Consider the following 14,429-nt stretch of genomic DNA (forward strand, 5'->3'; position numbering starts at 1 on the left):
CCTAGAGTTTCCCACCCCTTGCGAGGTGTGTCTCATTTACAGGCTATTTCTTCACCTCTTCCATAAACAATTCCAGGTCCCAGCTGCCTGCACCTATGGCGGGGTGGAAGACTGACGTTGCTGCTGCTAGTGTTGCGTAGAAACGTACACGTAATCGCGGTACGTTGTAAGACATGTATATTTCTATTGTCTATTGTCAAACCACAATTTATTAAAGATGTTTATATTTAATGACTTTCTAACACATTATGGGAGTGACAGTGATCAATGTGTTACAGATATTTACTATTAAAAACAGTCCTCATCACAATTAATTTATTACCTTTTTTTATTTTGACCGGTTTCGACCACTACTGTGGTCATCTTCAGACCTATAAGTCGTATACAAAGCTTTAATTAGAGGGCTACATACATTATAAATTGTGATATTTATTAATAATTATAAATAAATTTTGATCAAGACTGCTTTGTTAGTAAATAAAATGTTTATATTTTATTGATGGATGAAGTAGGAATAATTAATATTTGTCATGTTGGAAATAACTGTGGTAGCAGGGAATGTCTGCACCAAAGTATTGCTGGCGGGAGGGACCGCACATTGATACAATTTTAAAAACAGCGGGAGAGACCGCGTATGGATACATTTTGTAATGGTTGCAGGAATTGTCTGCACCAAAAAGCATTGTTGGCAGGAGAGACCGCACTTTAGCGTTCATAGGAAGTCAGTAGTAAGCGAGATGTGAAGCGAGTCGGTTGCAGGTCTGAAGCGAGAGGTTGAGAGGAGCGGTGTGCCTGCCAGCCACCAGCTATGATGTACAAGAGATTATAAACGGATGTGCAAAGACATCAGCTAACTATTAACATGAGAGGAACTAACATTATTGAATTAATTTTTTGAGAAACTCAAGACTGCTGAAGGCATGTTTGCGCAATGCTAGTTGTAAGATTATTGTGAAAAGTAAGTCGCATTTGAACGTTTGCAAAATCATTTCATTCAGAATATAATTAATTTTTGCCAGCAATATTTCATTACTGATTATAATCCATCCCAAAAACCACCAACGTAAAACTTTGCAGAATTTTATTGTTGTCAAGAAAAAGTTTAACTATGAATTACGTAACCTCAGTCAAATTAATTAAATAATACCGTCAGCTTTGCTATTAAAGAATAACGTCAGCTTTGGTAATAAATACAGCCACTTATTATGACAGCCCACCAGCAGATAATAGAGTATAGTAAACCAGAGTAAGTATATTCATGTCGCAGTTCGATGTAGCAGTCATATGGAGATCCAGTAACAGTAAAAAAGATAAGGAACAGTTTTTGGTTATTTCAGGTAACGACTGAGGGCCACGACGACGACACATTCTATGTTTCGTCGAAAAAATCAGCAAATCACTTTTAATAAGCAGCATTTAAATCTGTATGCGAAGATTGAGAAAGAGAATCAATTTCAAAGGGAAGATTTCATTTGTTATTATTAAGCAAGAGGTAGAATTCCAAAGGGAAGGTTCCATAGGTTATTGTAGAAGGCAAGGTTGTGTGACAAAAGAGATATAGTGGAGACGGGAAGGTTTCACTTGTTCAAATGTATCCATACGCGGTCTCTCCCGCTCTTTTTAAAATTATGTCAATGTGCGGCCTCTCCCGCCAATAATACTTTGGCGCAGATATTCCCTGCTACCACAATTATTTCCAACACGACAAATATTAATTATTCCTACTTAATCCTATTAATAAAATATAAACATCTTTTATAAATTGTGGTTTGGCAATAGACAATAGAAATAAACACGTCTTACAACGTGACTGGTTGAGATAGGCGCCCGAAGGAGCTGCGCCAAGCTCATTGCAGCTGCGAGGTATCTTCCTTTGCAGACTACTATAGAGTGTGTGCATTTTCAACTTTTCGTGGCATAATATACACTCCTGGAAATGGAAAAAAGAACACATTGACACCGGTGTGTCAGACCCACCATACTTGCTCCGGACACTGCGAGAGGGCTGTACAAGCAATGATCACACGCACGGCACAGCGGACACACCAGGAACCGCGGTGTTGGCCGTCGAATGGCGCTAGCTGCGCAGCATTTGTGCACCGCCGCCGTCAGTGTCAGCCAGTTTGCCGTGGCATACGGAGCTCCATCGCAGTCTTTAGCACTGGTAGCATGCCGCGACAGTGTGGACGTGAACCGTATGTGCAGTTGACGGACTTTGAGCGAGGGCGTATAGTGGGCATGCGGGAGGCCGGGTGGACGTACCGCCGAATTGCTCAACACGTGGGGCGTGAGGTCTCCACAGTACATCGATGTTGTCGCCAGTGGTCGGCGGAAGGTGCACGTGCCCGTCGACCTGGGACCGGACCGCAGCGACGCACGGATGCACGCCAAGACCGTAGGATCCTACGCAGTGCCGTAGGGGACCGCACCGCCACTTCCCAGAAAATTAGGGACACTGTTGCTCCTGGGGTATCGGCGAGGACCATTCGCAACCGTCTCCATGAAGCTGGGCTACGGTCCCGCACACCGTTAGGCCGTCTTCCGCTCACGCCCCAACATCGTGCAGCCCGCCTCCAGTGGTGTCGCGACAGGCGTGAATGGAGGGACGAATGGAGACGTGTCGTCTTCAGCGATGAGAGTCGCTTCTGCCTTGGTGCCAATGATGGTCGTATGCGTGTTTGGCGCCGTGCAGGTGAGCGCCACAATCAGGACTGCATACGACCGAGGCACACAGGGCCAACACCCGGCATCATGGTGTGGGGAGCGATCTCCTACACTGGCCGTACACCACTGGTGATCGTCGAGGGGACACTGAATAGTGCACGGTACATCCAAACCGTCATCGAACCCATCGTTCTACCATTCCTAGACCGGCAAGGGAACTTGCTGTTCCAACAGGACAATGCACGTCCGCATGTATCCCGTGCCACCCAACGTGCTCTAGAAGGTGTAAGTCAACTACCCTGGCCAGCAAGATCTCCGGATCTGTCCCCCATTGAGCATGTTTGGGACTGGATGAAGCGTCGTCTCACGCGGTCTGCACGTCCAGCACGAACGCTGGTCCAACTGAGGCGCCAGGTGGAAATGGCATGACAAGCCGTTCCACAGGACTACATCCAGCATCTCTACGATCGTCTCCATGGGAGAATAGCAGCCTGCATTGCTGCGAAAGGTGGATATACACTGTACTAGTGCCGACATTGTGCATGCTCTGTTGCCTGTGTCTATGTGCCTGTGGTTCTGTCAGTGTGATCATGTGATGTATCTGACCCCAGGAATGTGTCAATAAAGTTTCCCCTTCCTGGGACAATGAATTCACGGTGTTCTTATTTCAATTTCCAGGAGTGTATATTCCATTAAATTTCGGGTGTGCAGCAGCGCAAATAAAATTTCTTCGACTGATATTTCGGCTGCGCATCGTCCGGCCATCTTCAGAGTGAGTCGCAAGACAAGTGGAAGAAATTTTATTTGTGCTGCCTCATGCCCGAAATTTAATGGACTACTGTAAAGGGTGGTTTGAAATCTCTGGTATAAAAGCAAGAAAAAATATTTGTTACCTAAACAACTCTCCTTACCTCTCGACACAGTCTCCTTTGAAGGATATACACTTGGTCCAGCGATCCTCCAGCTTTTACATCATGTCGGAAAAATAGGTTCAGTCAAACTCTGCAAAATACTCGTTGAATGGAACTATCACTTCTTCATTTGTTGAAAATTTCCTCCCACAAGGTCAAAGTATCAAGTTAGGGAACGGGATGAAGACACTTGGGGCTAAGTCTGGTAAATAAGGTGGATGAGGACCCAATACAAAGTCCAGTTCATGCGCTTTTGTCATTGTTATCGCTGAAGTAATCCACTAAATTACAGGCCCATATCATTAACGTCGATGTGTAGCAGGATTTGGAACATATACTGTGTTCGAACACTATAAATTACCTCGAAGAAAACGTTCTATTGACACACAGTCAACACGGATTTATAAAAAATCGTTCTTGTGCAACACAAGGAAGGATTTTGAGACTGTACCACACAAGCGGCTTGTAGTGAAATTGGCGTGCTTATGGAATATCGTCTCAGTTATGTGACTGGATTAGTGATTTCCTGTCAGAGAGGTCACAGTTCGTAGTAACTGAAGGAAAGTCATCGAGTAAAACAGAAGCGACTTCTGGCGTTCTCCAATGTAGTGTCATAGGCCCTTTGCTGTATCTTATCTATATAAACGATTTGGGAGACAATCTGAGAAGCCGTATTAGGTTGTTTGCAGATGACGCTATCGTTTGTCCACAAGCAAAGTCATCAGAAGATCAAAACAAATTGCAAAACAATTTAGAAAAGATATCTGTATGATGCGAATATTTGCAATTGACCCTAAATAACGAAAAGTGCGAGGTCATACACATGAGTGCTAAAAGGAATCCGTTAAATTTCGGTTACACGATTAATCAGTCAAATCTAAATTCAACTAAATACCTCGGAATTACAATTAAGAACAACTTAAATTGGAAGGAACACACAGAAGATCTTGTGGACAAAACTAACCAAAGACTGAGGTTTATTGGAAGTAGAAAACGTAACAGATCTACTAAGGACACTTCCTACACTACGCTCGTCCGACTTCTTTTAGTATACTGCTGCTCGGTGTAGTATCCTTACCACATCAAAAAAGTTTAAAGAAGGGCAGCACGTTTTGTATTATCGCGAAACAGGGTAGATAGTCATACTGAAATGATACAGGATTTGGGATGGACCTCATTAAGACAAAGGCGTTTTTCGTTGCGGAGGAATCTTCTCATGAAATCCCAATTACCAACTTTCTCCTCCGAATGCGAAAGTATTTTGTTGCCACTGAACTACATAGGGATAAACGATCACCATGATAAAATAATGGAAATCAGAGATTGTACGGAAATATACAGGCATTCGTTCTTTCCGCGCACCACACGAGATAGGAATAATAGAGAATTGTGAAGGTGGTTCGATGAACACACTTCTAGGCACTTAAATGTGATTTGCAGAGTATCCATGTAGATGGAGATGAGGATGTATAAGTTTGGGATGATGCATTATCATGGTGAAAGAGCGCTTTTTTGTGGGCCAACCTTGATTTTTTTTTTTTTTTTTTTGTCAACACAGATTTCAAGGCCGGCGCGGTGGCGGTTCTAGGCGCTTCAGTTCGGAACCGCATGACTGCGGCGCTCGCAGGTTCAAATCCTGCCTCGGGCATGGATGTGTGTGATGTGCTTCGGTTAGTTAAGTTTAAGTAGTTCTAAGTTCTAGGAGACTGATGACCTCAGATGTTAAGTCCCATAGTGCTCAGAGCTATTTGAACCATTTTTGAACAGATTTCAAATGCTCCAACAACTACGCATAATAAGGTCGAGAAATGGTTCTGTCTTTTTCCAAGTAATCTTTGAGAATTAGTCCTTGAGAATCCCAAAACACAGTGGCCACCACTTCCCAGCTGACAAAATGGTCTTGGCCTTCTTCGGCCCACTTTCACCAGCGTTTCCCATTGCTTTGAGTGCCATGTTGACTCTGGTGTGTAATGATGGATCCAGGTTTCATAAACAGTCAAAAATCAGCGCAGGAAGTCTTGCCGATTTCGATTACACATCGCCAGACGTAGCGTTAAAATGTTGTGGTGGAGATGCATTTGGTCAGCTGTGAGCAATCGCGGCACCCACCTCCCGCACAGTTTCTTCACAGCCAGTTACCCGTGCAGGATATTATGCTCTCGCTTAGTTGAGATGCCTGCACCCTCATCAGTTTCAAGAATTTTTATTCGGCAGTCTTTACCGTATTATGGATTTTGTCAGTGGTTTCCTTTGTGGTGTCCTCAATCGGACAGCCAGAGCGCGCTTCGTCTTCGGTCTTTGTCCGACCACGTTTAAATTCATTACTCCAAAAGTAAATGGTCTTAACTAATAGCGCAGAGTCTGCGTGAAGTAACATTTCTGTTTTGATTTGTTTGGTTGCCCAAACGTTCAAATGAAAATATTTAAAAACAGCACGAAGCTCGGTTTTCTCCATTTTCAGTTGCAGTTGACACACTGACCAATTCAGACGGCTCTCAACAACTAACTATACGCTGTACATTGTTGAAATTTTTCATACGATTCTTGGAATAATCACGCTTACCAACCATGAAGGCGCAACAAAAATGTTCAAGGCAGCCAGATTCACACAAGAAGAGACACCTATAAATTGTCGTCGTCTTGCGGGTGTTCACAGAGAGACTAAAACACACACACGCACGCACACACACACACACACACACACACACACACACACACACACACACATACAGGGTGGTCCATTGATAGTGACCGGACCAAATATCTCACGACATAAACGTCAAACGAAAAAACTACAAAGAACGAAACTCGTCTAGCTTGAAGGGGGAAACCAGAAGGCGCTATGGTTAACCCGCTAGATGGCACTGCCATGGGTCAAACGGATATCAACTGCGTTTTCTTAAATAAGTAATTTATTACTCATTCGTGTAGTACGTAAGGAAATATAAATGCATGTTTTAGTTGGACCACTTTTTTCGCTTTGTGATAGATGGCGCTGTAATAGTCACAAATTATAAGTACGTGCTATCACGTAACATTCTGCCAGTGCGGACGGTATTTGCTTCGTGATCCATTACCCGTGTTAAAGTGGACCGTTTACCAATAGCGGAAAAGGTCGATATCGTGTTGATGTATGGCTATTGTGATCAAAATGCGCAACGGGAATGTGCTGTGTATGCTGCTCGGTATCCTGGGACGACATCATCCAAGTGTCCGCACCGTTCGCCGGATAGTTACGTTATTTAAGGAAACAGGAAGTGTTCAGTCACATGTGAAACGTCGACCACGACCTGCAACAAATGATGATGCCCAAGTAGGTGTTTTAGCTGCTGTTGTGGCTAATCCGCACATCAGTAGCAGATAAACTGCGCGAGAATCGGGAATCTCAAAAACGTCGGTGTTGAGAATGATACATCAACATCGCTTGCACCCGTACCATATTTCTATGCACCAGGAATTGCATGACGATGACTTTGAATGCCATGACTTTTGAGCATTTATTGCATGAATATGGTATTTACAGGTAATCACGCTGTAACAGCATGCGTTCTCAGAAATGATAAGTTCACAAAGGTACATGTATCACATTGGAACAACCGAAAGAAAATTTTCAAACGTACCTACGTTCTGTATTTTAATTTAAAAAACCTACCTGTTACCAACTGTTCGTCTAAAATTGTGAGCCATATGTTTGTGACTATTACAGCGCCATCTATCACAAAGCGAAAAAGTGGTCCAACTAAAACATTCCTATTTCTTTAAGTACTACAAGAATATGTAATAAAAAATGGGGGTTCCTATTTAAAAAACGCAGTTGATATCCGTTTGACCTATGGCAGCGCCATCTAGCGGGCTAACCATAGCGCCATCTGGATTCCCCCTTCACGCTAGACGAGTTTCGTTCTTTGTGGTTTTTTCGTTTGACGTTTATGTCGTGAGATATTTGGCCCGGTCACGCTCAATGGACCACCATATATATATATATAACCCAGTTGTCGTCTGTCGACGAGTGGATTGGTTACCACTTGGGGTAATTCTGTCATTCTCAAAGAATGCGCCGAAAAAGTTGGGCTACAAATTTCCTTCCAAAAAACCAAATTCATCTGCTCAAAATTTGAAACTCAAAAACTGACTACAAAATATGGACAAATTGAGAGAGTTCCATTCTTTAAATACTTAGGCGAGGTCCTAGAACCCACAGGGGGAGAGAAAACTGCACAAAAAGTTCGACTGCAAAAACTGAAAAGAGCATACTGGAAAACCCACAACATCTACAATAAAAAGTGTCTCTCCATTCACTCAAAAATACGACACTACAATACAGTAATCAAGCCCGAAGCACTATATGCCAGCGAAACACTCACACTCCATAGAAAAGGCGACCTGGAAGGCACAGACTCCCAACACCCAGACTCTCCCACAAAATTTTAATATACATTGAAAAATTGAAAACCATACCCTGGATACAAGAAACCAAAACAGATCTAGCAAATGCACAAATAAATTCTTCAGAAGTTATAAACAGAAATGTATACAGGCAAAAAATCAATAGTTGGAAAGTACAACCCGAGAATGAAGTTTGCAAGAGACAGGGGACAAAATAGACAGAGGAAAGAAAGAGAATTCATGGGGAAAGAATGAGAGAAGTTTGGAGAATTAAAAAATTGAATCGGAAAAGCTTTGCGTGATCCGTATGGGTCCAATCGCACATAATAAAAATATATATTTGTAACCTAAGGCTGTCACCGCCACGGATAAAAACAGAAGTTTTGAGTCGTGGCTCGACTAATGTGATGTGTGGAATGTGACCGTCCGTCCGTTGGGCTGCGTGGGAACTGAAAGAGAAGCAGAGAAGGCGGCAGCTCACACACACACACACACCCACACACACACACACACACACACAAGAGGGCGGGGTCGGGAAGCGGGAAGAGGCAAGCGTGGCCCAAGCTCTCCAGCCTGCTTTGTTTACTTTGGCTCACGTGACTGTTTAGCGGTTACAACAAACACGCGCGCCTCCACAACAAACACAGCCTGTAGGCTGTTCCGTACCTGCGGCGGAAAACTCCCCCACCGAGGGAGAAAGGTAACGAGATAGAGGTGGAGGCACGAGGGAAACATGGAGCTAAAGGTGCCGTCCGCCAGTCCTTCAGCAGTGCGTCGGCGGAGTGTTACGAGAGATCACGTCGTCGGAGGTATAATGCGTCAGAGTGCCTGTTTCTGAGAAGCGCTGTTGTTCATTGACATAATAACTGAGCCATACCGTTGTGGGTTGGTGCTCAGAGAAGAGAAACGAGGCGCGGGAGGAGGGGGGGAGGGTACGTCGCTTAGCGCTGCAAGTATTAATGAAGTTTTCCTTTAATACCCAAACAAGTTTCACCACAGATGTAGCATCCTCAGGGTTTTTTTTTCTTTTATTTTACATCTACATCGATACTCTGAAAATCACATTTAAGTGCCTGACAGAGGATTCATCGAAACACCTTCACAATTCTCTATTATTCCAATCTCATATAGTGCTCGGAAAGAACGGACGCCTACAACTTTCCGTACGAGCTCCGATTTCTCTCATTTTATCATGATGATCGTTCCTTCCTATGAAGTTCGGTGTCACCAAATATTTTCGCATTCGAAGTAGAAAGTTGGTGATAGGAATTTCGTGAGAAAGATTCCGCCGCAGCGCAAAACGCCTTTGTTGTACTGATGTCCACCCCAAATCCTATTTCATTTCAGTGACACTCTCTTCCCTATTTCGCGGTACTTGTACGGCAACATAGGGTTGAAACACAAGCATCAGCGCGCATTACAGTTGCAGATAGTCAACATACGACTGGACAATGTGAGCAGGGCTTACCCGTAAAGCTGTTTTATCAAAACAATAACAAGCAAACAATTGACTTCGCGAGTATCGACGCATTAAAGGAATACAGAGAGGCCCTGTTTCCATACTGGAGTGCAACATGATTCCGAATTTCGAATTAACTGGCCATTTGGGAGTAGCTCCTGGAGAAGTCGACCTTCCAATTGCGTGACAAATTGTTGTTACTGTTGTCGTGGCTGAGAGTGCTGGACGAAGGGTGCGATATTCAAGGAGTGCCCGAGCTGTGCCACGACAGCTGAACATCCGTGGACCACCGTTGTTTGGAGCAGCAGTAGAGCAATCTCTGGTGCGGTTCCAGGCTATGGTGAACGCTAACTGTCGTCACACTGAGCTGCGTTTGTAACAGGGAACGTAAAGATGATATGCAATTACCAAGTGTTATCCTCTCATGTGGAACTTAAAATGTATTTCTTCCGCATATCATTACAAATGACTCCACAAAGTTTCATTGGCGCTCGATAACTCGTTTGTCTTGGGCGCCCTCTCAAGTACCGAAAGTTTAATTGTAACCACCCAGTACTTGAAACTTCTGACAGATTAAAACAGTGTGCCGGACCCAGACTCGAACTCGGGACCTTTGCCTTTCGCGGGTAAGTGCTCTGCCAACTGAACTACCCAAGCACGACTCACGACCTGTCCTCATAGCCTCAGTTCTGCCAGTACCTCGCCTCCTACCCTCCAAACTTCACAGAAGCTCTTATGCGAGACTTGCAGAACTAGCACTCCTGGAAGAAAGGATACTGCGGAGACATGGCTTAGCCACAGCCTGGGTGATGTTTCCAAAATGAGATTTTCACTCTGCAGCCGAGTGTGCGCTGATGTGAAACTTCCTGGCAGTTTAAGGTAGGAGGCGAGGTACTGGCATTATTGAAGCTATGAGGACGGGTAGTGAGTTGTGATTGGGTAGCTCAGCTGGCAGAGCACTTGCCCGCGAAAGGCGAAGGTCCGAGTTCGAGTCTCGGTCCGGCACAAAGTTTTAATCTGCCAGGAAGTTTCATATCAGCGCACACTCCGCTGCAGAGTGAAAATCTCATTCTCCGCCCAGTACTTGTCCAAAAGTGTGGCGAAAGCGTCAAGCATTTGTTGCGGAGGTCTCTGTACTCAACGTGCATATTTGTAGAGTGTACAGTTAGCCGCAGTCAGTATTCTAAACAGTCATGGTGAAGAGTAGCCTATGAAATGAGATTTGATAGATGTAATAGTAATGACCTATGGATGCATCGACAGTTACTCATCTTGTGATTAATTGCCGGCCGAAGTGGCCGTGCGGTTAAAGGCGCTGCAGTCTGGAACCGCAAGACCGCTACGGTCGCAGGTTCGAATCCTGCCTCGGGCATGGATGTTTGTGATGTCCTTAGGTTAGTTGGGTTTAACTAGTTCTAAGTTCTAGGGGACTAATGACCTCAGCAGTTGAGTCCCATAGTGCTCAGAGCCATTTGAACCATTTTTTTGTGATTAATTTATGTATAACTTTCTTTTACAGCAAAGGATTTTGAATGTGCTCGTGTACATACTATTATAATACATTTTGTACAGCAGTTCAAACAGTTCAGTGTTGTTAAAGACATGTTCTATGGTGACAAAACTCAGGGGGTACCTCCTAATATCGAGTCGGACCCCCTCTCGCCGGGCGTAGAGTGGCAACTCTACGTGGCATGGACTCAACAAGTCGTGGCTAAAAATGGTTCAAATGGCTCTGAGCACTATGGGACTTAACATCTATGGTCATCAGTCCCCTAGAACTTAGAACTACTTAAACCTAACTAACCTAAGGACATCACACAACACCCAGCCATCACGAGGCAGAGAAAATCCCTGACCCTGCCGGGAATCGAACCCGGGCGTGGGAAGCGAGAACGCTACCGCACGACCACGAGATGCGGGCAACAAGTCGTGGGACGTCGGCTGCACAAATACTGTGTTGAACCATTCTGCCTCTACAGCCGTCGATAACTGCAAAAGCGTTGCCAGTGCAGGATGTTGTACACGAGCTAACCGTCCTATTATGTCCCCTAATTGTTTGACGGGATTAGTGTCAAGCCATCAGGATGGCCATATCATTTGCTCAAATTCTCCACAATGATCGTAAAACAAATTGCGAACAATTGTCGCCCAGTGACATGGCACATTGTCATCCATAAATGTTCCATCCTTGTTTGGAAAACATCAAGTGTGTGAACAGCTTGAAAATGGTCTCCAGGTAACCGAACATAACCATTTCCAGTCAGTGACCAGTTCAGTTGGAGCAGAGGACCCACTCCATTCCATGTAAAGACAGCTCACACCTTTAAGGAGCCAGCACTAGCTGCACAGTGCCTTGTTGACAACTTGGCTTCATGGGGTCTGCACCACACTGGAACCCTACCATTAGTTCTTATCAACTGGAGTCGGGACTCATCCGACGAGGCCACGGTTTTCCAGTCGTCTAGGGCTCAACCGATACGGTTACGCCGGCCGCGATAGCCGAGCAGTTCTAGGAGCTTCAGTCCGGTACAACGCGGCTTCTACGGTCGCATCCTGCCTCGGGCATGGATGTGTGTGATGTCTTTAGGTTAGTTAGGTTTACGTAGTTCGAAGTCTAGGGGACTGATGACCTCCGATGTTAAGTCCCATAGTGCTCAGAGCCATTTGAACCATTTGATATGGTTACTATCCCAGGAGAGGCGCTGTGGGCGATGTCGTGCTGTTAGCAAAGGCACTCGCGTCAGTCGTCTGCTACCATAGCACATTAACGCCAAATTTCGCCGCATTGTCCTAACGGATACGTTCGTCGTGCGTCCAGCATTGATTTCTGCTGTTATTTCATGCAGTGCTGCTTGCGTGTTAGCACTGACAACTCTACGCAAACGCCGTTGCTCTCGGTCGTTAAATGAAGGCCGTCGGCCACTGCTTGACCGTGGTGAGGGGTAAAGCCTCAAGTTTGGTATTCTCGACACACTCGTGACACTGTGGATTTCGGAATATTAAATTCCCTAACGATTTCCGAAATGGAATGTCCCATGCGTCTAGTCGCAACTACCATTCCTCGCTCAAAATCTGTTAATTCCCATCGTGCGTCCATAATCACGTCAGAATTCTTTTCACACGAGTCACCTGACTGCAAATAACAGCTCCGCCAATGCGCTGCCCTTTTATATGCTGTGTACGTGATACTATCGCCATCTGTTGGCCTATATGTGCATACCGCTCCACCCCCCTCAGTGTGTAAGAGAACCTGCGATAATGTGAAGCTTTCGTGAGTATGTGAAGCGTTCGGAGGTAGATGCCGTTAGTTGCTTACAACCTGCGAAAGTCACATGGTCGGGGTCGAGTATTGGTTTGGTACCGAGGTTTACCTTAGCTTGAAAATAATACGCTATGTATTTCTTTGCCACTGAGTTCAAGATAACTGCAGACTTAAAATAAAATGGAAAATTCCCTGCCATTAACAAAAGCTTATCACTCGTTCAGAAATAATTTCTATTTTTTTTTTTTTTCTTTTAAGTAACGGCATATTTGATACGTTTCATGATTTCCAGCACAGATTAGAAAAACCTGAAAATCTGATTATCACTTGGGCTCTTACAACAAACAGATGACACAGAAACCAGTTCACATTCGAATGTGTTTACATGCGTTCGGCTCATGATGGTAATTAAAGTGCGGCATTTTTGTAACGCTCGGTGAACGAGTTCCGTCGCCCGGTTTGTGTCAATCCGAAATGATGGCGGCGAGTAAATTGAGGGGGTGCCGTTAGCGCGGGACGCTCGGCCCTATAACGGCAATCGGAAGTCCGCGAAATCACATTCTGGCCGCGCCGTTTGCCAGTAGCGGCGAATTAGTGTCCGCGCACAGTGGCATCAGCAGTGCTCCCAAAAGGGCCCAGCGGGACGCTCTCTGGCGTGATTCACAGGCCAGAGGCCGCAGGACAATCTGCAGACACTCATCGATTCACGTACAGCTTGCGGAACAACTGCAACACCGGAAACCGCTCCAGCTTTTCTTGTTTTCTGACAGCCCTCTCTCTCTCTCTCTCTCTCTCTCTCTCTCTCTCCCTCTCTCTCTCGCTCCCTCTCCGTCCCCCTCTCCCCCTCCCTCCTTCTCCCACCCGTCCTTCTCACTCACAGTCTTCATACTCCTCATACATTCTCTCCTGCCTCCATCTCACTTCCCCTCTACACTTTCTCGCCCTCTTCACCACCTTTCTGTCGCCCTTTCTCACACTCTTGTTTCCTCTCTATGTGTGACTGGCGAGAAAGCTTTTTACTGTATTGTCTCACTGCGTTTGTTGATCGCTTGGGAAACTCTATCCGACAGCAAGTTAGTCAGCACAACGAAGCAGCTTTAGTTTCTCGGGTCATCAGCCCTCAGACTGGTTTGATGTGACCCGCCACGAATTCCTCTCCTGTGCCAACCTCTTCATCTCAGAGCTGCACTTCCAACCTACGTCCTCAATTATTTGCTGTATATATTCTAATCTCTGTCTTTCTCTACTGTTTTTACCCTCTACAGCTCCTCTAGTACCATAGATGCCATTCCCTCATGTCTTCACAGATGTCCTATCGTCCTAACCCTTCTCCTTATCAGTGTTTTCCACATATTCCTTTCCTCTCCGATTCTGTGTAGAACCTCCTCATTCCTTTCCTTATCAGTCCGCCTAATTTTTAACATTCGCCTGTAGCACCACATCTCAAACGCTTCGATTCTCTTCTGTTCCGGTGTTCCCACAGTCCATGTTCCACTACAATACAATGCTGTGTTCCAGACGTACATTCATCTGAAATGTCTTTCCCAAATTAGGGCATGTGTTTGATACTAGTAAACTTCTTTCTGCCGGAAATGTCCTTTTTGCCAGGGCCAATCTGCTTTTGATGTCCTCCTTGCTCCGTCTTCATTGGTTATTTTGTTGCCTATGTTGCAGAATTCCTTAATTTCATCTATTTTGTGGCACTCAATCCTGATATTAAGTTTCTGGCTGTTCTCGTTTCTGCTAC

Source organism: Schistocerca americana, chromosome 2 (assembly GCF_021461395.2).
Source record: "Schistocerca americana isolate TAMUIC-IGC-003095 chromosome 2, iqSchAmer2.1, whole genome shotgun sequence".
Taxonomy (NCBI): Eukaryota; Metazoa; Arthropoda; class Insecta; order Orthoptera; family Acrididae; genus Schistocerca; species Schistocerca americana.